This window comes from Peromyscus californicus, unplaced genomic scaffold (genome assembly GCF_007827085.1).
Source record: "Peromyscus californicus insignis strain IS unplaced genomic scaffold, ASM782708v3 Scaffold_9__1_contigs__length_137607984, whole genome shotgun sequence".
NCBI lineage: Eukaryota > Metazoa > Chordata > Mammalia > Rodentia > Cricetidae > Peromyscus > Peromyscus californicus.
In genome coordinates, this window is record NW_026294617.1 from 12754125 (window position 1) to 12775945 (window position 21821).

Consider the following 21821-nt stretch of genomic DNA (forward strand, 5'->3'; position numbering starts at 1 on the left):
GCTGTGCAGTGTGCTCCAGGTTCCCAGATTTTGTGAGCTCTCACCCATGCTGGGATGGGCTTTGGAATGCAGCTGACCTTGAGTGATTTCTGCTTCTGTAAGTAACCCCTAACTCATATTCCTGTAATATCCCAAATAAAACTCATTAGTTCACCAAGTTGGGTTTTGGTGGTATACATATTTGGTCTGCCTTGGGCTCCCTCTCTGGAGTGAATAGACCTGTGTGTAGCATTTCCCAGGAAAAGTTTTGTTACACAACAATACTCTACAGTTACTGGCTCTCTGCACTTGATGATGTATGAGTTTTTGTGTTAACCACTGTCCACTGCACAGAGAGAATCTGATGAAGTCTAATGTACCAGGCTTTTTCTTTTAGGCCACTAACCAGATCCCAAATCATGACACAGACTTATTATTAGTTATATATGCTTGGCCTAGCTTAGGCATGTTTCTGGATAGCTCTTTTAACTCAATTAACCTGTTTCTCTTTATTTACCTGTGACCTCGGGGCTTTTTACTTTCCTTCTGTATATCTTGTTTCACTGCTTCTCTATGTCTGGTTGACTGGTTGACATCTGCCTGGCTTCTTACCCCGGGCGTCTCCCTCATTCTCTCCTTCTCTTGTTTTTTTCTCCTTTCTCGAGCTTAGATTTCTCCTATTTATTCTTTTTGCCTGCCAGCCCCACCTATTCTTTCTCTGCTTAGCTATTGGCCATTCAGCTTGTTATTAGACCAATCAGGTACCTTAGGCAGGCAAGGTGAAAACACATGCAAAATGTCTTTACATAACTAAACATCCTACATCATTAAACAAATGCAGCAGAAACAAAAGTAACACACCTTTACACAGTTAAAGTAATACTCTGCAGCATAAACAAATGTAACACACCTTTGCTGAGTTAAAATAATATTGTACAACAGTGTAAAATTAAACAAAGTTCTTGTTTCGGAATCCCTCCTTCAAGCTGTTCAACATTTAAAATATGTTTATAAGTATATAAAAGCAAGGGTCTTAGTGATGGTCTTCAGCGGATTCATAAGGGGATTTTATTATCCCTAGCATACAAAGGAAGAGAGTCAGGGCTCACAGAACTTGCACACCATGCTCAAGGTCTGAGACAGAACCCCGGGGTTCTTCACCCCCTTTCCCTTCCTAACCACACATCTTCATTCAACCTTCCCAAGTTAATTGTGCAGCCTAGGAGGAGTGTGCTTGATAAGCTGAAGCTTGTTAGCAACCAAACAGCACACCAGACTTCCCTGCCCATACCACCCACTAACCAATGGTGGAGCTGATCTGTGGACCCGGAACTTTCTCGACCATGTATCACAGCTCTCAGGAGCCTACACCCCGATAGTAATATAACTGTTTTCACTCTGGGTTTCTCAGTCTCCCCCAACCTCACTCTCTTGCTCTTTTACTTACCCTGCTCTCTAGCTCGTATTCAGTTATCTTGTTTAGCTGTCACTGGAACAGTCCTGAGCTCTTGTCCCTGCTGTGGACGGATTTCCTAGCTTAGAAGCTTTGAATTGGAATGGTTCCTCCTGTGTTCCACATTGTGGTGCTTCTTGACGGGCCTGCCATGCTCCATCTTCTCTGAGAATTGCATGCACTCCATTGCAAATGAATCCATATTTCCGAAATTTGTAATTTTTCAAATAAAGAGCAGATCACCTCTCTTCTTTAATTATATTTTTCTTCCAAGACAAACCTGGTCTCCTTAGCAATCTTAATAAAATCTGATTTATTTGTAATTAAACCCAGAATTCAATTAACTAGCCTTTACATTTTTACCCTTGCAGCACAATGGGATAAGATCTTTTTCACAGAGACTAAGCCTGCGGCAGCTGCACAAGTCCCTGCAAGCAGGTTCCTGTTTAAGTGACACTGAGTCAGAGATGTATTAACTCAGAAGAGACTTGAAGGAGGAAACAAAAAGCTCTTGTCATCTAATAAGTAACTGCCTCAGCTCTGTTTGGCTGAAAACGCAGTAACTCTAAAAATAAAACTTACTGTAGAGCGTTCTTCTTTCTTTCATTTTAAAAACCAAACTGTTGAACTTGCCTTTTTGCATTCCTGCATGTATTATTCTCATTATTATTTAAGACAGGTTCTCACTGTACAGCCCCGGTTAGCCAGGAACTCACAGAAATCTGCCTGCATCTGTCACCCCAGCGCTAGGATTCATTGCATGCACCACTATGCTAGGTTACATGATGTACTATTTTATAAATGGATTTAGGTGTTATTATTTGTAAGGAATGGCTTTGGTGAAGAACAGGGAACTCATTCTTTGGGCTCACACATGTGTTGAAATACAAATTTCAGGAAAATTGTAAATGTTCCAGATTTGTTTTCCATGAAACCGGACTTAGCTTTAATTTTTCACATTGACAATGGTTGCCTAATAAATCTATCCTATGCCAAATAAAACCCAGATTGTTTTTATCCAAATCTTCAATTACTTTACCACTTTATACATTTTGATGACATCAAATTCTTCCTTCTATTGAAGTTATTTGCACAATTGTATATTTAAAAAGGAGAGCTCATTGTGTGATAATGGGGAGCATAGGCTTTACTGACCCACCTTTGCATCTCTCTGGCATCTGGTAAACTCTCAGACATTCCCTGCCCTAGTCCATATGACACACTATGGTTAAAATTATTTTTCTACAATTCAGTTTTGATGAAGTCACTACTGGGCTAAGGACCTATAATTTGGAGGGGAGGGAGTTCTAATACTTAGAGTTTATAAGAGGCCATCATATAAGAGATGAATAAACATTTATAAACTTTCATGACTTGTAACAATCATTTGATATAATCACGACTTTCTCTCCCTCTTTTTTAAATTCTTTTCTCACACAATACATCCTGACAGCAATTTCCCCTCCCTCCACTCCTCCCAGTTCCTCTCCATCTCCCCTCTCCCCCAGATTCACTCCTCTTCCATTTTCCTTCAGAAAAGAACAGGCCTCCCAGGGATATCAACTGAATTCAGCTTAACAAGTTACAATAAGACTAGGCACAAACCCTCATATCAAGTCTGGACAAGGCAACCCAGTAGGAGGAAAAGGGTCCCCAGAGCAGGCAAAAGAGTCAGAGACACCCCACTGTTAGGAGTCCCACAAGAACACCAAGCTAACATCCATAACATATTTGCAGAGGACCTAGCACAGACCCGTGCAGGCTCTGTGATTGCTGCTTCAGTCTCTATGAGCCCCTGTGAGCCCTGCTTAGTTGATTCTGTGGGTCATGTTCTCCTGGTGTCCTTCACTCCTCTGGCTCCTACAATCTTTTTTCTCCCTCTCCTGTGGGGCTCCCCGAGCTCCAAGTGGAGGGACCCAATGGAGATCTCCAATTTGGATTCTTTCTCCACCTATTGTTCTGGCTGTGGGTCTCCACGTCTACACCCATCGGCTGCCAGAGGAAGCCTCTCTGATGACAACTGGGCTAGGCACCGATCTATGAGTATAGCAGAATATCATTAGGAATCATTTCATTGACTTTTTTTTCTATCCTATGTCTCTGGGCTAACTAGCCTCTGGTTCCTGGTCATCCAGGCAGTATTGAGCATGGACTCCCTGTCATAGAGGCCTCAAATTAGACCAGTCATTGGTTGGTCATTCCCATAGGTTCTGCACCTCCATTACCCCAGAGCATCTTGCAGGCAGGACAGATTTTAGGTCAAAGGTTTTGTGTCTGGGTTGGTGTCCCAGTCCCACCACTGGAAGTCTTGCCTGGTTCAGTCTCTGTATCCTCCATTACTAGGAGTCCTCCTTAGGGTCATGCTTGTAGAATTCTGAGAGTTTCTGCTGCACTAGGAAGAACCTATGATTTCCTGTAGTGGTTTCTTGACTCCCACACTCCTGCGCTACCTAGCACACAGAGCATCTGTGATCTGGTCTCAATCCGCCCTTTCTGGCTCTAGTACAGAAGTATATTCCACTGAAAGTCTCTCTGCTCCCTCTGGGAAGCTCTGCTGGGTTTCCCATTCATTTTGTCCTCACAAACAATAGTGTCTCAAATCTAGTCCGCAAAGACACATCTTGCTTCGGACCGCGGCAGCACTTTTCTTGTCTCTTCTACACAGATGTCACTATTCCTTGAGTTTTTAGGATCAAAGTCTGGCCCTACCAGTTCTCACAAGCAAGGTTTGACCACCCATTCCCAACATGCCAATTAAAGAGACCAGAAACAGTGAAAAGCAAGGGAAAGGGATTTATTCAGTGTGGCCACATAAGGAGGAGGAGCAAATGCAGAGGCCCGGAGACATTCCCACCATCCCAGAGCCAACTTTGGACACTGACATGAGGTTTAGGTTTGAAATGAGGTCATGAGGTATGTACAAGTAAGCAGACCCTGTCAAAGACGTGGTCTTACCCATCAGTCACCCATCCTCATCTTAGGCCCTGAAAAGTGTTTCCCAGAACTATGTGAAGTCTCTTCTTGGGAGGCAAGCTCTCCTGTGACTGGCACCAGGCTTCAGCTTTTTCCTTCCTTTAGCATGAGGTTCCTGGGAAGTTTTTGATTCTTTGGAGTCTACTGTTTCAAAATTCTGAGAGCTGAAGGGGGCCACAAGTGTCTCTTTAGAGCGTCAATTCTCCCAACAGAGTAGAGATGTCACGGCTGTCAGCTTTAGCTGGAATTACAATAATCTGCGTTTGTTTTATGTCCTAAGTCTGAGGATAATAAGAATAATATGTTTGAAAAAACATGGAGAACAAGACTAGAAAAGCAGAAGTTTGAATTCTGCCTCTGTCATTTGGGAACTGTGTAGGTTTGGAGCTGTCACCTGTGTGTCTGGACTTCCTTTACTACTTCTGTGGGAAGTTGTGGATTCCTGGGGCTGGGAATATGACTCTGCGGGTAAAGTATTGGCTGCACAAGCGTGAGGACCACAGTGCAGATCCTCAGCACCCATATAAATGCCAGATGTGACTGGCAACCCATTTGTAACCCCAGCACTCAAGATGAGGAGATTCAAGATCTGCAGAGCAAGTTGGCTATCTAGACCAGCTGAATCCAGGAACCCTGAGTTCAAGAGAGAACCTGCCTCAGTGTGTGTGTGTGTGTGTGTGTGTGTGTGTGTGTGTGTGTGTTTATATCTGTGTGTGTATAGATGAAAAGAAGGACTATTGCAGATCTAATCTCAGCAAACTTTATTAACACATACACACGGAATAGATGTATTAACTAGATTGGTTCATTTTTTCACTCTCTCTCTCTCTCTCTCTATATATATATATATATATGTCAAATCATAACTTGATGTACCTTAAATACATGAAATTTTATTAATCAGTTATACATTAATAAAGGTGGAAAAGTAAAACTAATATGAAAGAATACAAATATGAAAAAAGGCAAATAAAGTATTTATTATTATTACATTCATTTTTATGTGTGTGTGTGCGTGTGTGCGTGTGTGCGTGTGTACGTGTGTGGGTGTGCACACGCCACAGCACACATATGGAGGTCAGAGGACAGCTTCTGGGAGTCTGTCCTCTCCTTCTATCGTATGAGTTCCAAAGATCAAACTTAGGCCATCAGACTTGGCAGCAAGTGTTCCCATCTGCTGTGCCATCCCATAGCCCAAAAGAAATATTTAATTGAACAAAAATCAAAAAGGTCTGAACTACTAGTTATAGATTTATCATCTAAGATTATTTTGTACTGACACAAAAAGAAATGTGTTAAAATGCACAAGGCATAGTATTGAGGGAGAAAAGAGAGAGAGAGAGGTTTTTACCATGAAGATCCAAGATCTTGAAACCACCCTCCACCCCCTTCTCCCCTAATCTTACATATTTGATGTTTTTCAGTGTCTAGTAATAATGTGGTCTAGCAGGTTTTGGATAATGTAAAAACATACGAATATAAAGCAGTTCCAAAAGGGATGGTGTCTTCTGCGTCTTGCTAAGACCAAGGAACTACAACAAAAGTTCCCTGCCTGGCCCCTGTAAACAACATTTGCTGTTAATCCAGCCTCAGAAAAGAAACTGCTGCGACATTGTGGTAGCCAGCTTCCCCTCGCTCTAACCAAAACCTTCCAGCAATCATGTTTGGAACAGAAGGCTGGTCTTCGCTCACAGTTTCCAAGGCCCTGGTTTATGATCAGTTGACCTCGTTGCTCTCAGGCCAGGCGTGAGGCAGCCCACCATGGCAGAAGCACAGTTTGGAGTAAAACTTCGTGTCTGGGAAGCAGATAAAGGGAAAGAGGACTAAACTGGAACCCCATGATTCTTTTCTTTCTTTCTTTCTTTTTTACTTTCTTTTTATTTATTCTTCTTGTCTTTCACATCATGCATGTTGATCCCATTCATTTCCCCATCCCTTTGTGTCCACCCTCTGTCCTTGCAACCTCCCCCACCCCCCAAAAAATTTAATAAAATAAAAAATTTAAGAGAGAAAAAGAAAGAAAAAAAAAGGAAATTCTTGTCATGGAAGCTGTAGGGTGATACAGTCAGTCATGCAGTAAGCCCTTTTATCCATATGTATTTAGTTGCAAGCGTTCATTGCAAAGTCTGGTTCGAGGCCTCTGGTTTCTGCTACACTCTTGATGCTGGGCCCTCACTGGGACTCCTCTTGGATATCCTGTTGCTGGCTGCCCTGTGTTGTGGAGATCCTGCAGCTTTGGGTCTGCAGGACCGGTCCCTTCACGTGCTCCAGCAGATCATAGACAGGGTGGATGTTGTGTTGGGCCAACTCATAGCCCTGGTTCTGGGCCTGGAAAGTTGTAGGATTGGTGAGCCTGGCCCTGTTGCCCAGTCTTCTCCACAGGGTGAGCTCTCCAGCATTGCCCAGGTTAGTTCACCCTTTGCAGTGATGAGCAAGGGGTAGGGCCAGATCTCCTTTCACACCCTCAGGGGCGGCTCTCCCACATTCAGACCTTCCAGGCCAGCTCTACTGTGTTGCCCAGGCAAGCTCAGGGGCCAGTCTCCTGAGTGCTGCAGTTAGTGAGAAGCGGGGCCAGCTCTCCCACCTGCCACAGGTGACGAAGGGCAGGGGCGGGAGAGGAGGGCACATCTCCCTCACCAACACAACTGTATGGCAGATGAGGAGCGGAGCCAGATCTCCAATGCTCACATTCTCAGGACCGGCTCTCCGGTGACCCCATCGACTATGCTGCTCAGACAAGGTGCAGGGTCCACTTTCCCAAGTGCTACAGCTGGTAAGGGGAGAGTCAGCTACATCACAGCTGGAGGCGGTAAGGGCAGGGGGTGGGGCATCTATCTTTTCCTCACCCGTGCCACCACATGGCAGATGAGAAGGGCACAGCCAGCTCTCCATTCTCACGCCCTCAGGGCCAGCTCCTCCACGCCCCTGCAAACAGGGTCAGCTCTATTGTGCTGCCCAGGTGAGGTGTAGGAACCTCTCTCCTGAGTGCTTCAGCCGGTGAGGGGCAGGACCAATTCTCCAATTCTGTTCAGCCCTATCCTCTTGGCCTTTCGGTGGTATCAAGAGCCATGGACGTCATCACAGATCATGACTGCATCAGAGCCATGAACCCAGACATGGGCCCCAGGAGCAGCCCAGGCCCAGACATCACCATGGCACTGGGTAGCAATCAAACCACTCACCTCGGCCTGCTCCTCATCTCCTTCACCTCTCCAGATATGCCTGTCCACGGGACATGAACCATTCTGTCTGTCTATATCTCTTTCCCATACCACACCATACATTTGCTCACCATAATAGTGCCCATCTCCGGGTGCCAAAAGACGCTGGGCAAGTCCGTGTTTTTTCCGTAGAGCCTAGGGTGGACTGGCCTGGGCTGCGTGTAGGTCTCTTTGTCCTGTTCAGTCTGACATGATGCTGGGCATCTTTTTTTGTTTTTGGTTTTTCGAGACAGAGTTTCTCTGTGTAGCCCTGACTGTCCTGGAACTTGTTCTGTATACCAGGCTGGCCTCAAACTCAGAACCCCCCTACCTCTGTCTCCCGACTGGGATTAAAGGCGTGGACCACCACCACTACCCAGCTATCCCACAATTCTTTACAAGACCTTACTACCAATGACCTAAAGACCTCCCACCAACACCTGATAGTTATTGTCCCAAGAGCTCTGAGCCAGGATCAGGCTTCAATCATGTGGGCTTTGGGGAGATGCTCAGTATACACACGAAGGCAGGGCTGGGCAAGTGAGACTATCGACAGCTGAACTCTCTGTTCCTATGGGTGTTTGATTACTATGGCCTTTCTGTAGAACTTGAGCATGCCTAATTCAGGAGGTGGAGAGATAGAGAAGTAAAGAAGCGATTGTTAGGCAGATGTGAGGACCAGAAGTTGAGTCTCCAGAACCATGTAAAATCCAGACAGCTGTGGCAACCGCCTGTAATCCCAGTGCCCAAGGAGCAAGCTGGGTATCTAAACTAGCAGGAATTGGCAAACTTGGGTTTCAGCAAGTGACCCTGCCTCAATAAATGAAAATGGAGCAGCCAAGAAGATACTCAGCATCAGATTCAGGTACACGCACACATACATGTACTCACATGTGCCCACACATGTAAACATTCATGCCTGCCCAGACATAGAAGCATACATGCAAACATGTTTGCATGCACACCTCACCACATCACCCCACTCCCAAACAACACCATTCTAAGAACTTCTTAAATATGTATTTTTATTTATGTATATGTGTATATGTCTGTGTAAGTACATGCCACGTGTGTATGGGTGCCCTTGGAAGCCAGTTGGAGTTACAGGCAGTTGTCTGCTGCCTGTCATGGGTGCTAGGAAACCAAATTTGGGTTCTCTGGAGCCATCTCTCCATCCCCTAAGAACCTATTCTTAATAAATGACTGAATATTCACTCAAAGACTGACGCATACAAATGTGACATGTGCCAGTATTTATTTACATCAACAAAAATTATAAGCACAGTAATAAAATGGTTAACTAGATTGTGGTGTGGCCACATTGTTAAATCATATAAAGCCATGTAAACCTTGTTTTTCTTTATTGTGGAAGAGCACACAATATGCTAAATACAAAGGTGAAGTCACCAGATAAAAGTAAAGTATGATCCCAACTATACACAGAACTGTTTATTCATAGGAAACAACTGAAAAGATTTAGTAAAATGTTAAAAGTAGCTATTACTCAGTTGTAAGTTGTGGGGAAGTTTATTCATGAATATTCACTGAATTTTTTTTTTTTTTTTTCGAGACAGGGTTTCTCTGTGTAGCTTTGCGCCTTTCCTGGATCTTGCTCTGTAGACCAGGCTGGTCTCGAACTCACAAAGATCCGCCTGCCTCTGCCTCCCAAGTGCTGGGATTAAAGGCATGCGCCACCACCACCCGGCTCACTGAATTTTTATAAAGAATATTTGCTATTTCTATCATTGAGAATTTAAAAAAATCAAGTATTTAGTTGTTAATCTTGATTACTGCATCTGATTTCAATATTGAGCCAGAAAAGAAGTACATCCTTATAAAAAACAACAAACAATAAAGAATTCCCTTATGTAGAGCAGGCTAGCCTTGAACTCACTCCATAGCCCAGGCTAGCCTTGAATTCAAGATCTTTCCAACTCAGCCTTTCAAGTAGCTGGGATTACAGGCATTAGTGCTCTGCACTTAGCTGAAACTAACTTCCTTCCTTCCTTCCTTCTTTCCTTCCTTCCTTCCTTCCTTCCTTCCTTCCTTCCTTCCTTCCTTCCTTCCTTCCTTCCTTTCTCCCTCTACCACTAAGCCACATCCCATCACTATGAGCACACTTAAATTTTTTTTAACATTTATTTATTTTGTTTTATGTGTATAAGTATTTTGCCTCTGTAAAGCAACAATGCTTTTAAGACTGAGCCAACTCTTCACCCCTGGGAGCATAACTTCTTTTTTCTTCTTTCTTTTAGCTTTGTGAAATAGGATCTCTTCTGTATAGCCCTGGCAGTTCTAGAACTCACTATGTAGATTGGGCTGGCCTGGATCTCTCAGAAATTCATTGTCTCCCCGCCCCCCCCTCCCCCAAGAACTGGGATTAAAGTCATGCATGTGCTACGATGCCCAGCAGGGAACATCCTATCACTTTTTCTGCCCACTGCTGCTAATTTGGAGGAACGGTACCTCTGCACCCACAATCTACTCTGGAAATGACTGAAGTCTGACCACAGGCGTCGCTTCCTGCCCTCTGGAGATTCTCGACTACAGCAGTAATTCTCCCCAAAGTCAGAAGTCCATCTCCCCAACTGAAGGAACTAAAACCAAAACAAAACAACCCACTTTTTATTTTGAAATAATTAGAGACACAGGAAGTCCAAAATAATGCAGAAATGTCCTTTGCACCCGACACCATTTCCTCTTGAAAGGACTTTTAAATGTAAGTCTATCATTGGTTTCACTCCTCTAAATCATGACAGTGGGAAGCAGGCGGTTCTAAGCTCAATTCCACCCCACTTTTGCTTCTCTATTTTGAAAACATGGAAATCTCTTTTTTTCTAACTTCCTGTGGTTCACCCTGAGTCACAGATGTTTGACAAGAAATCCGAGTGCGTTCTGCACTGTAATTCTACTGTTTGGGAGGACATCAAATGTGATCATTGAACCAGAAGGCCTCACTTGTCAGGCCAAGACTCACACGCAGACATTCGGCTCTGTTTCTGATGGAAGCAGCTTGGCTAGGAAGACACAAACAGATGTAAACACAAAGCCACATCATTTTTCCAAGGTAAGGGTGCAGAATTTTTCTACTTTATGTAAATGTGTTTTCTCAGCCAGCTGATTAGCTCAAGTAAACTCAAAGACACGGTAAGTACAGAAGATGTGAATCTGCACATAAGCTGCCCCGAGAGCTAGGAAACATCTTATAGAATGAACATCAGGACTGTAAGAGTTTTCAAACACTCCTAAGCACTCCATAGCCTGAAGTGTTACTCTAGTTATTCTTTATTAAAAAAAAAAATTCAGGAGTCAGATAGTGGGGTAAGAACCTCAAAGGTCAGAGAAGCAGAGAAGCCACCTGTCCTTCCTACCTGCTCCGTTCCTTCCTCCAAACATAGATCCTAATCCCCTTCTGCTCCACCTTACTACTTCCTGCCCTATGGTCCTCAGTCTCTGTGGTTAATTTTGGTCGTCTAGTGGCTAACTCCACCATCTGACTCCAAGCAAGCTTTATTTATTAGAACACAATCAAAATTATCATACATTTCCCCCTTTTTGTCTAAAAAAGTAAAAAAGAAAAAGAAGAAAAGAAGGTTTTAACTAACATAGTAAAACCATATACAATACATACAATAACTATATACATATATATACATGTAAGAATTACATTAAAAATGTCAAGTCTATTTGCATTTGACAAATTCAGAGAAAATACTCCATTATCTATCCTATTTTGGTGAGTTCAAAGTGTTGTACCAACTTTACTTTCCATTCTAACTTGTATTACCAACCCAAAACTATCTTTTGATGTCTCTCAACCTTATGGACTTTACACCTCTTTTGTGAGTTTCTTTTCTGAGTCTGGAAACAAGGAAAACTCTAACTCTAACTATCCAGTCTTCAACTACATCAGAGACCTGAGAAGGAAACAATATTACCGGAGTAAATTGGAACAACTTTCAAAACTAAGAAATGACAGAAATACCTGGCTGCCTGGACAGTCACCCAAGATTCCTCTGTAATGTTGGGGCATCCATCTTTGGCCTACAGATCTAGAATATCTGACAAACTTTTCTGTGAAGCAAGAATTTTGAAAAACTGTCTTACCTTGTCTTGACAAAGTTGCAGTCACTTTCTTTTGTGTCCTGCTTGTCCAATTTGGACAACATACTGTCAGTAGTCGAGGCACAGGTAGTTTTTTTTGCTCAATGGCTAATTTTTTGCCACAAAGAAAGTAAACTCCATATGGAGTTTGTTCGATGCCTGTCATCTTCTCTGAAATAGATTGGTGCTGCTAGAAGACATGTCTTATTGTCATAAAAAAATCTTAAATGCCAGATTACATAGATCTCTAAAGTTTTTGAGATCTATCTATCTAAAATATGTCTATCTAAAATATATCTCTGTTTAACCTTGAAAATATACCTAACAGGAATACAGTTTTATTGTACTAGGTGACTAACTACTAACCTGCATTTCTTCATTATCCTAAATAGTTTGTAATAATAATTTTCAAGGACTAGAAATTTGCATTACATTGTTAAATGAGCTGTATAGGTACAATACCTTGAACAAAAGTTGGAACATATGTAGAATATGTTCTAACAAAAATAACCCTAAATTTGTATCAATATACAAAAATATCTTAAACAAAAGTAGAAACATATATATAGTATAACAAAAATAACCTCAGATTTTTATCAAAAAATTGCAAAAATCCATATCAATGTAAAATATTTAAGACTAGTAGTTGATTTTTTGTTTTAAAAGTAGGTTTAGAGTTCGAGGCCAGCCTGGTCTATAGAGCGAGCTCCAGGACAGGCACCAAAACTACACAGAGAAACTCTGTCTCAAAAAACAAAACAAACAAACAAAATACAATGTTTAGGGGCTGGAGAGATGGTGCAGTGGTTAAGAGCACTGGCTGTTCTTCCAGAGGACCTGGGTTCAATTCCCAGCACCCACATGGCAGCTCACAGCTGTCTGCGATCCACTTGCAGGGGATCTGACACCCTCACACAGACAAGTGTACACACAAGTAAATAAATAAGTTATTAAAAAAGAAGAAAAGAATAGGTTCAATAATCTATTCTTTTATCCTATTTCTGTATCCCCCCTTTTTCTTTTTAGAACAATATCCCTGAATCTATTCTTCTTTGTTCAGTTTTTTTCTGATCATTACCAATAACAACTTGTAACCAACCACCCTAAATAATGGCAAATATCCATAACCCACTGAATGACCAAAAACTGCCCACCCCACCTCTTGGGAATGTGGACATTGTGTTCTTAAAATTACTTCCTGTTGTCTGGGCCAACGGCATCTTTAGGGGACCCTGAAAGAAAATTGGGATAATTGTCAAGTCCTGGGAGAGCAAGTTGTATCATTTGTTGTCCTGGGAAAGCAAGTTGTGTCATTTGTTGTCTAGTCTCTGTGTAAAACGACAATGCAGGCCTTATCTTTAGTCTTGGCTAGAGTAGTTTGTGAGGCTGGACCACCTCAGCTAGCCACCTTGAAATTGTCCTGAGCAGTTTGTAGTCCAAAGCCGATCTTTGGGTAGTGTTTGTCAGCTTAGTGGCATTACCACAATCCAGGTAGAATCATCATTGTGGGGCCCCATCCTCCATTTGGAGACTTCAAAATTCACTGTTAGGAATGGTCATGGTTCACTGCAGAAAACTTAAACATTTTAAATGTCATATGCAGCAGATCTTGAAGAGGTTAAAAGACCACAATTTGTTATGTACATTCAGAGTACAAAACTTAATTTCTAGTTACCTGATAGAGACTCAAACCCAAAATCATGTACAGGAAGCTAGATGAAGCCTTTTTCTAGAATTAGTACTCTATAGGATCATTAATATCATGACAAAAAGTTTAATATATATATATGTATATATATATATATCTTACAAATTTTGAGATAATATTTATACCTTAAGATAAGTTTTAAAGAGTCAAAATAAAACCAAAGAATTACGAGATTAGTGGCAATAGAATATTCCCTTAATTTTGGTTTTAATTCTCTCCCATATCAGGTGGTGGCTCTTCTGACATGAGACAGAGATTTTGGATTTTCTTTTAACAAGCATTTTGGGTTTAGAGAATGAGAGAGCCACACTCCAACTCCAAAGCCAGCTTTAATTTTTAATCAAATTGGGACTACAAAAAGACCATTTGCATTATATGCCTGCAGAGAACAGCAGAAACAAACATTTGGGAAAATTTATGAAATTTTATCCTGTTAGAAATGTGATATACCAATAGGCCAATTTACTCTTTTTCTTGGGGTATTTTCTTGGGATTATTTGTCCCTTTTCTTCAGATGTCTCATTTGTCCATTGGTCTTCAGATTCCTTTAGCTGGATGCCTTTATTTTCCTGGAAAGACAAAAACAAAACCCCTCCCCAACCCTAACTTTGGGAGGTTCCCTTTTTATAAGTTATACCTGATCAGATGAAAAGCATTTGTTAGTCTTATAAGTTAGCTTAAATTGAATGGTTATACTGTTTGATGAACTATCACCTCTTCTAATCAAGAAGTCTCTCTTGTTCAAGTCTAATCTTTATCCATTTTGATGGTATCCATAGCTTTTCTTCTCCTGTGGAAGCAAAAGCAAAACCTCTTTCCCAATGTAACACATAACCTAGTTTCCATTCTGATGGCAACACATCCTTAAAGTATACAGGCTGATTTAATTCAGCAGTTTTTTTCTATTATCCAATGTCTCTCTGCAGCTGTTGTTCCTTTCTCATTAGCATTTAGAACATTTAAAGTTAATAAAGCATTGTGTAATCTATTTCTGGGGGTCTTAATCACACCTCTCTGTTTATTAAGCTTTTCTATAATTGCTTGCCCTGTAAGACTATGTGGTATACCTGTAATGTGCTTTATGTTGTAAAATGCAAAAAAAAAAAAAAAAAAAACCTGTTTCATTTTACTAGAGACATATGCTGGAAAATGGTCAGTCTTAATTTGTACAGGTATCCCCATGATGGTTATAACTTTTAATAAATGTGTGATTACAGAGTCAGTTTTTTCAGATCTTAGAGCAGTTGCCCATTGAAATCTTGAATATTTATCTATGTATGGTCATGTCTGTTTGCAAAATGAAACATGTCTGTTTGCCAAATTTCATTTCTTTGAGTACCCTTTGGTTTACTTCCTGTAGGTAGTGGAGTTTGTTTGTATAATTTTTATAATTTCCTTGGCTTATTGCCAAGTGATGGAAAAATCTTTTTTCAAACCCTTGCTATTAACATGGTGCTTCTAATGAAATTCTGAGGTTTCAAGCACATTTCCTACCAATAGCTGGTCAATTTCATCATTACCTTGTGCTAGAGGGCTTCATAGACCCATATGGGATCTGATATGTGTTGTATACAAGGGATGATTTCTATTTCTGATTATTTCTTATAATTGAATAAATAACAAAGTTAGTTCTGAATCATCTGGAATAAGTTCAGCAGTTTCAATATGTAAAACAACTCTTTCTGCATATTGAGAGTCATTAACTATATTAAGAGGTTCTGGAAAATCTAGTAATACCATGAGAATAGCATGTAATTCTGACTTTTGAACAGAATCATAAGGGGCTTTGAGCCACTTAACTTAAATTTCCTGACTTATCACCTGCCTTTCCTGATTTATTTGCATTAGTATAGAATGTAAGGGCTCCAGAAACTGGTGTTCCCCATACAATGTGAGGAAGGATCCAGTTAGTTCTCTTTATAAACTGAAGTCTCTTGCTTTGGGGGTATTTATTGCTAATCCCTCCCAAAAAATCATGGAAAGCACTTTGCTAATGTTCATTTTCGGCCCATAAAGAGGAAATTTCAGAATTAGTAAAAGGTACTACAATATCTGCTGAGTCTATTCCTGCTAATTGATGAAGTCTCATTTTTCTTTCAGAATCAGCTCAGAAACACTTTCTACATAGGTCTTTAACTTTTTACTCTGTTTGTCTGGTAAAACTATCCATTCTAAGATATTATCTTCTCTCTGTGTTAAAATTCCTGTAGGGGAATGTGTAGAGGGTAAAATAACCAGAATACAATCAAGCTCTAGGTCCAAATGAACCACATGTGCATCCTGCAATTCCTTTTTTACCAGAGCTGGTAGAATTCTCTCTCAGCTTCAGCTGATAATTTTCTTGTACTTTTTAAGTCCTTGTCACCTTGCAAGGTTTGAATCAAATTACTCACTTCTTGAGTTGTTAATCCAGGTGTCAGCTATAGCCAATTAACGTATCACAGAAATTTTTGAAAGTCATTAAGAGTCCACAATTGATCTCTTCTGATTTGTACCTTTTGGGGTAGAATTTTTTGTAAAACTATTTTATATCCTAGGTAATTAATAGGATCTCCTCTTTTGTATTTTTTCAGGAGCAATTTGTAATCTCCAACAAGGCAAAATATTCTTTACTTCTTCAAACATTTTCTCTAAGATATCTACATTTGAATCAGCTAGAAAGATATTGTCCATATAATGGTAAATTATAGATTGAGGAAACTGATTATGAATTATTTCCAATGACTGTTGTATAAAACATAGGCACAGGGTGGGACTGTTTAACATCCCTTGTGAGAGAATCTTCCACTGATCTTTTAACAAGCTGAGAATTATTATAAGTAGGCACCATGAAGGCAAATTTTTCTCTATCTTGTTCTTGCAAAGTTATAGTAAAAAGGCAATCTTTTAAATCAGTCACTAAAATAGACCATCCTTTAGGTAATAGAGAAGTCAAGGGAATTCCAGGTTGTAGAGAGCCCATTGGCTGAATGACCTTATTGGTAACTCTTAGATCTATTACCATTCTCCTCTTTCCAGATTTCTTTTTAATAACAAATACAAGAGAATTCCAAGGACTGGTTGATCCTTCAATATGCTGAACATTTACCTGCTCCTGTACCAGCTGATCTGAGGCCTGTAATTTTTTTTATATCAAAGGCCATTGTTCCACCCAGACAGGTCTGTCAGTTTTAAAGGTAGGGCTGTTGGTGCCTCTGAAAGATCAGCAGCTGTTGTGCCCTGTTTACGTACAACCTGAACGGTCAGTGCCTGTTCTTTATAATACCTTTTAATATTTTTCCCAGAAACATTTGTTAGTTTATGATTTGTTTGAGATTGGAGGAATGTTAATCAAGCATTCCATTGCTGTAACAAATCATGTCCCTATAAATTCATTGCTAAGTTAGCTACATATTGCTTTAATTTTCCTCTCTGTCCTTCTGGCCCTATACATTTGACCCATCTTGCGCTTTGTTTTACTTTAGATAAAGTTCCAATCCCTGAAAGCTGAACATTTACCTCCCAAAGAGGCCAATTTGGATGCCAAGATTCAGGTGCAATTATTATTGTTACATCTGCCCCAATGTCTACAGGACTCTCAATTGCAATATCATTATTCATATTTTAAACTTTGGTCTTTGATCATTTATAGAAGTTTGCCAAAATATTTGCTTTATGGTTTCTCCTGAAATTTTTGTTTTATCTTCTAAAACTGTCCTATCAACCAGAGCAGTATGTTTTGTTTTTCTATAATAGGCATTAGGTTCTTTAATTGCTCTGGAGAGGAATTTCCCCCATGGTGACAGGGAATGACTGAACCAAATTTGACATTGGGGCCTGTGAGAGTCCCCCAAGGCATTTCCCAATGGCAAATGGTTACTTTGTCTGTCCCATGTTGATCTGAATTCAGTAGTCCAATGCCAGCCTTTGCTGCACCTTCTAAAGGCAGGGGCCTTCTGTTTGGATTATTCCTTGAAAAAAACATTGTTTCAAGGAACACCCAGCCTACAGTCCCTTTTCAGTTGATCTTGTTTACCACAAGGACCATGAATTTAACATCTGCTTCACAAAAGGTGAATACATAACATATGAAACTATCACTTCCTTAAATCATCTCAAATCACAGACTCACAGAATTTGCAAAACACAAGGCATCCTAAGAATTATGTAGATCAATCCTTCATTTTATAAAGGAATGCATCTCTAGTGGAAGGGCTTGAGTAAAGGTGTTGGATACATCCGGAAGCTGAGTGCAGATTCTCTATCTCCTGTGCTAACAGCAATGATGATGTATAGGTGGATAGCTCCAAACACTTTTTATGTGCTGTCTCTCTTTCATACTCTCTGTGCATACTTCTTTTGTCCTTCCTAAACTAGTTTATGTCATTTATAGAATTCTGTCTTCCTTTAGGGGGTCTATGGGAAACAATTTGTGTAACAGATCTTTGGCCATCCAGCTCCCAAATAATGACATGGAGACTTCTTATTAATTATAAATGTTTGGCCTTAGCTTAGACTTGTCCCAGTAATTCTTATAACTTAAATTAACCTTTTTCTATTAATCTACATTCTGCCACATGGCTCTTTATGTTTCCTCCATTCTGTATGTCTGACTTCCTTTGTGTCTTGCTGGTGAATCCACCTCTCTTCTTCCCAGAATTCCTATCTCTAACCAAAAGTCCTGTCTTATCTCTCCTGCCTAGCTATTGCCCATTCAACTCTTTATTAAACCAATTGGTGCCTTAGGCAGGCAAGGTAAAACAGAAACATATCTTCACACAGTATGATAAAATATCCTGCAACAAATTTGTCTCTTGCATGACCATACATCATAGCAGGACAAGTTTCCACCTGCTGTTGGATACTATTATTAGCTACAGAGAGGCATCTGCCTCACTTGCAAGTCCACAGAGACAAGATGCTTCATAAAGAAGGAAAACAGCTGGACGAGGTGGCACATACCTGTAATGCCAGCACCAAGGAGGTTAAGAAAAAAATAACCCAGGAGATCAAGGTCATCCTCAACTATACAATAATTCAAGGCCAACTTGAGTTACATGAGACCCTGCCAAAGGCCCAAACAATACATTTTTTTCTTTTTTAGTTTTTATGCAGGCTAATACAAATGTTTAAAGAAATAAAATCTATTGTTACAAGAAAATATTCATAAATGAAGCAATTTCTCAAATACCACACATTCATCATTTATTTTTTTCTTGCTGATTCCTTACCCAATTTTCAGGTACTTTTGAGGCAGTAGAGCAGAGGGGAGAACTTAGCAACCATTTGGAATAGGTTATGTGCACACTCCTCTTCGTGGATGATTACTCAATAATTCCAGATGAGGTAAAATGCCTACTAATGTACTTAGAAGCCTGAAACATTGTGGTGGTTTGAAAGAGAATGATCCCTACAGGTTCATACAGGTTTGAATGCTTGGTCCCCAGTTGGTAGGACTGTTTGGGAAGGATTAGGAGGTGTGGCCTTGTTGAAGGAGATGTGTCACTGGAATTGTGTGAGTTTGAGGTTTCAAAACCCCACATAACTCCCAGTTAGCTCTTTCATTCCCTGCCTGTGGTTGTTATCTCAACTTGTAAAGTCTCCACCACTGCTTCAGCGCCATGCTTGCCTACCTGTTGCCACCCTTTCCCCTGTGATGGTCACGGACTCACCCTTGACAGCTAAGCCAGTCCCCGGTTAATGCTTTCTTTTATAAGTTGCTTGATTGTGATCTCTTCACAGCAATAGAAAAGTAACCAAAATATACCTGCTTGATTCACACATGTACCCCTTTCCAAACAATATACCTAGCAACCTGTAAGCAGCCCAGGGCCCCCATCTGCATCAAGCTGTAGGCACAGACCTCTCTGAACAAGGAATCCATTTCTCCTCTCCTTAATGACCATCCAAAAATTGTGAAATTGATTTTCCATCTTAAAACTGTAGCATTCAGGGTTCTTGATCTAGCCTTTCCAATTCCCAACCGTTATTATTAACCTTAGAAGATTTTTTTCCTTTTTAATTTTTATTTACATTTTTTTTTTTGGACACAGGGCCTCCTGTAGCCCAGGCTCATCTCAAACTCACTACATACCTGAGGATAACCTTGAACTTCTGACACCACACACACACACACACACACACACACACACACACACACACACACACACACAAACAATTTGCCTCCAAATGTTGAGAGGTTCCACCACATCCAGTTTAAGATGTGCTGCAGATTGAACCCAGGGCTTCATGAATGCTAACTGGTTTACACCCCTGCCTATAACACTGAAGATTCATAGAACATCCTTCTGACAAACATAAAGAGAAAACACCCCATGCCTAGTGTGTTCTGCGGTCAGTCGTGAGCAGCCAGAGATGTTAGTGGAATTTCCAGAGGAGTGTTTAGTGATACAAGACAGACTTAGATGCTCTTTTCCTTGGTGTGACAAAGTGTAGTCCCACAGAAGCCGCAGAGTGAAATATCTGAGCAGGTCGAATTCAAGCATCCCCTTTAAAAACATCAGGTGTCACCTCTGATTCAAGGGGCACAGGCTGGAGCAGATGCTTCAGCACCCCGTCTGGGTCAGTAGGGAAATGCTAAGGCCTAAAATGTGTTTCACTCCATAAACATGGAGTTGTCTTACTCTATGAAAGGTAAGCTTGTGCCTTCAAATGAAGAGGTGGGGAGGGAGGAGGAGGAGGAGACAGTATAAATGATGTCTGGCCTCACAAAATAACCACGAAGCTCATTTAAAAACATCTTGGCACAAATCAAGCTGGAGAAAGTGGGCCTGTAGTTAGAAAACACGTCTATTTAAAAACAGCTCTTTCTAAGGAAAGTTTGAAAGACAGAAAAAGCTTTCATCCAAGCATGAGATACCTCATTATTTCAAAATCTAACCAACGCTATTTTAAATAAGAGTCATTTAATGCAACATGTGCCCACTATGAATGTCTTTAGACTTAGAAAGCAAAATACAGAATATTTAATAGGCCAGTTTCTACAGTGTTTAACAAAGGCAACTGTTGCCTATGATGATGCTAACAGTCTGAAGGGAGATCACACAGCCAGTCTGAATATGTCAACCTGCTTTGTTGGAGAAATCTTTAGTAACATAATCATAAACACCCAAAACTGCTTTTCAATGGGCCATAGAAGAGCAATGCAGATATGACAGTATGATTATGAAGGATATGTTTTTATTTTAATTTGAAAAGATTTATCAGAAAATAGATAAATTTTAGTGAAAACAAATGTGCTGTTTTGTGGTGGCTTTTCTTTTCTTTTTTTTTTTTCTTTTTGGTTTTTCGAGACAGGCTTTCTCTGTGTAGTTTTGGTGTCTGTCCTGGATCTTGCTCTGTAGATCAGGCTGGCCTTGAACTCACAGAGATCTGCCTGCCTCTGCCTCCCAAGTGCTGGGATTAAAGGCATGCATCACCACTGCCTGGAAGTTTTTCTTTTCTTAAAATGAATCCTTTAGGTTGTCTGTAGGCAAGTCTGTGGGGGAATTTTCTTGTTCAATGATTGGTGTAGGAAGGCCCAGTCCAGTACGGGCAGTGTCACCCCTGGGTAGGTGGTGCTGGGTTGTATAAAAGAAAAGTACAGGCAAGCCACGGAGAGCAAGCCAGTAAGCAGCACTCCTCCTTGGCCTCTGTTTCAGTTCCTGAACCAAGTCAGCTGGGAGTCTTTGCAGGAATGTGGGTGAATGCTTGCTTACAGTAACAGAGAAGGCTCAGCAGAGCCTACCTCCTAGTGGGCGATGCCTCATAAAAGGTGCATCTCTTGAATTCTCTGCACAACTAGCAAGTGGCTTCACTGTAGCATCTCCTTTCCCCCAGCAGATGTCTAGCGCTTATATGACCTCAAGGAAATGAGAGAGGGGCCTGTAAGTTTCTTGAGCCTCCTGAGTCTTCTGAGTTTCTTGTGACTTTCGTGAGTCTTGCGAGATGACCTGTTCCCTTCAGCAGGAGTGTTTCAATGGGGAGGAAACAGCCACATGCCTGGCAGTCACTACTGTGTTTCTCCTCCCCTAACACCTGCTAACCTCATGATCAAAACTTGCATCCTGAAGCCAGTCAGGTCCATTGTCTGCTTTTGATGGCTAGTCTTGGTTGTCAGTTTGATTATTTGTGCAATCAACTAAAACTAAGCAGCTGGAAATGCCTGTGAGGGATTTTCTTCATTGGATCCTTTGAGGTGGGAAGACCCACCTTCAATCTGGGTCACACCTTCTGGTGGCAACTGTCCTAAAAGGACATAGAAGAAGAGAGCTTTTGCTTTTTGCCTGCTTGCCCTCACTCCCTGGCAAGTTCATCTATCCTGCTGCTAAGGTAAGCCTTTACTAGTGTTAGAACATCCTTCTTCAGGATTCCAATGTAGATTAAAGAATGTAGCAACTCTCTAGGAAGTCCCTGGAAATCCAGC

General features: G+C 41.0%; 1 protein-coding gene and 1 long non-coding RNA gene across 3 annotated transcripts in view; one reads left to right on the forward strand and one right to left on the reverse strand.

The window, feature by feature from the left end:
• The window catches only part of Gnb4 (G protein subunit beta 4), a 234267-nt gene that overhangs the window by 62825 nt on the left and 149621 nt on the right, over positions 1-21821 (reverse strand). Inside the window, exon 1 of one of the 2 annotated variants that reach the window (XM_052730258.1) lies at positions 1427-1854. The exons of the other annotated variant lie outside the window; for it this stretch is intronic. The gene's annotated coding sequence lies outside the window, so the exon portion shown is untranslated. Of the gene's footprint in view, positions 1-1426; positions 1855-21821 lie in introns of those variants that run through there. 2 annotated transcript variants of the gene reach the window in all.
• Positions 10578-21821, forward strand: part of LOC128105270 (uncharacterized) — a 21401-nt gene continuing 10157 nt past the window's right edge. Inside the window, exon 1 of the long non-coding RNA XR_008216303.1 lies at positions 10578-10672. This is a non-coding gene — a long non-coding RNA (uncharacterized LOC128105270). The remainder of the gene's footprint in view (positions 10673-21821) is intronic.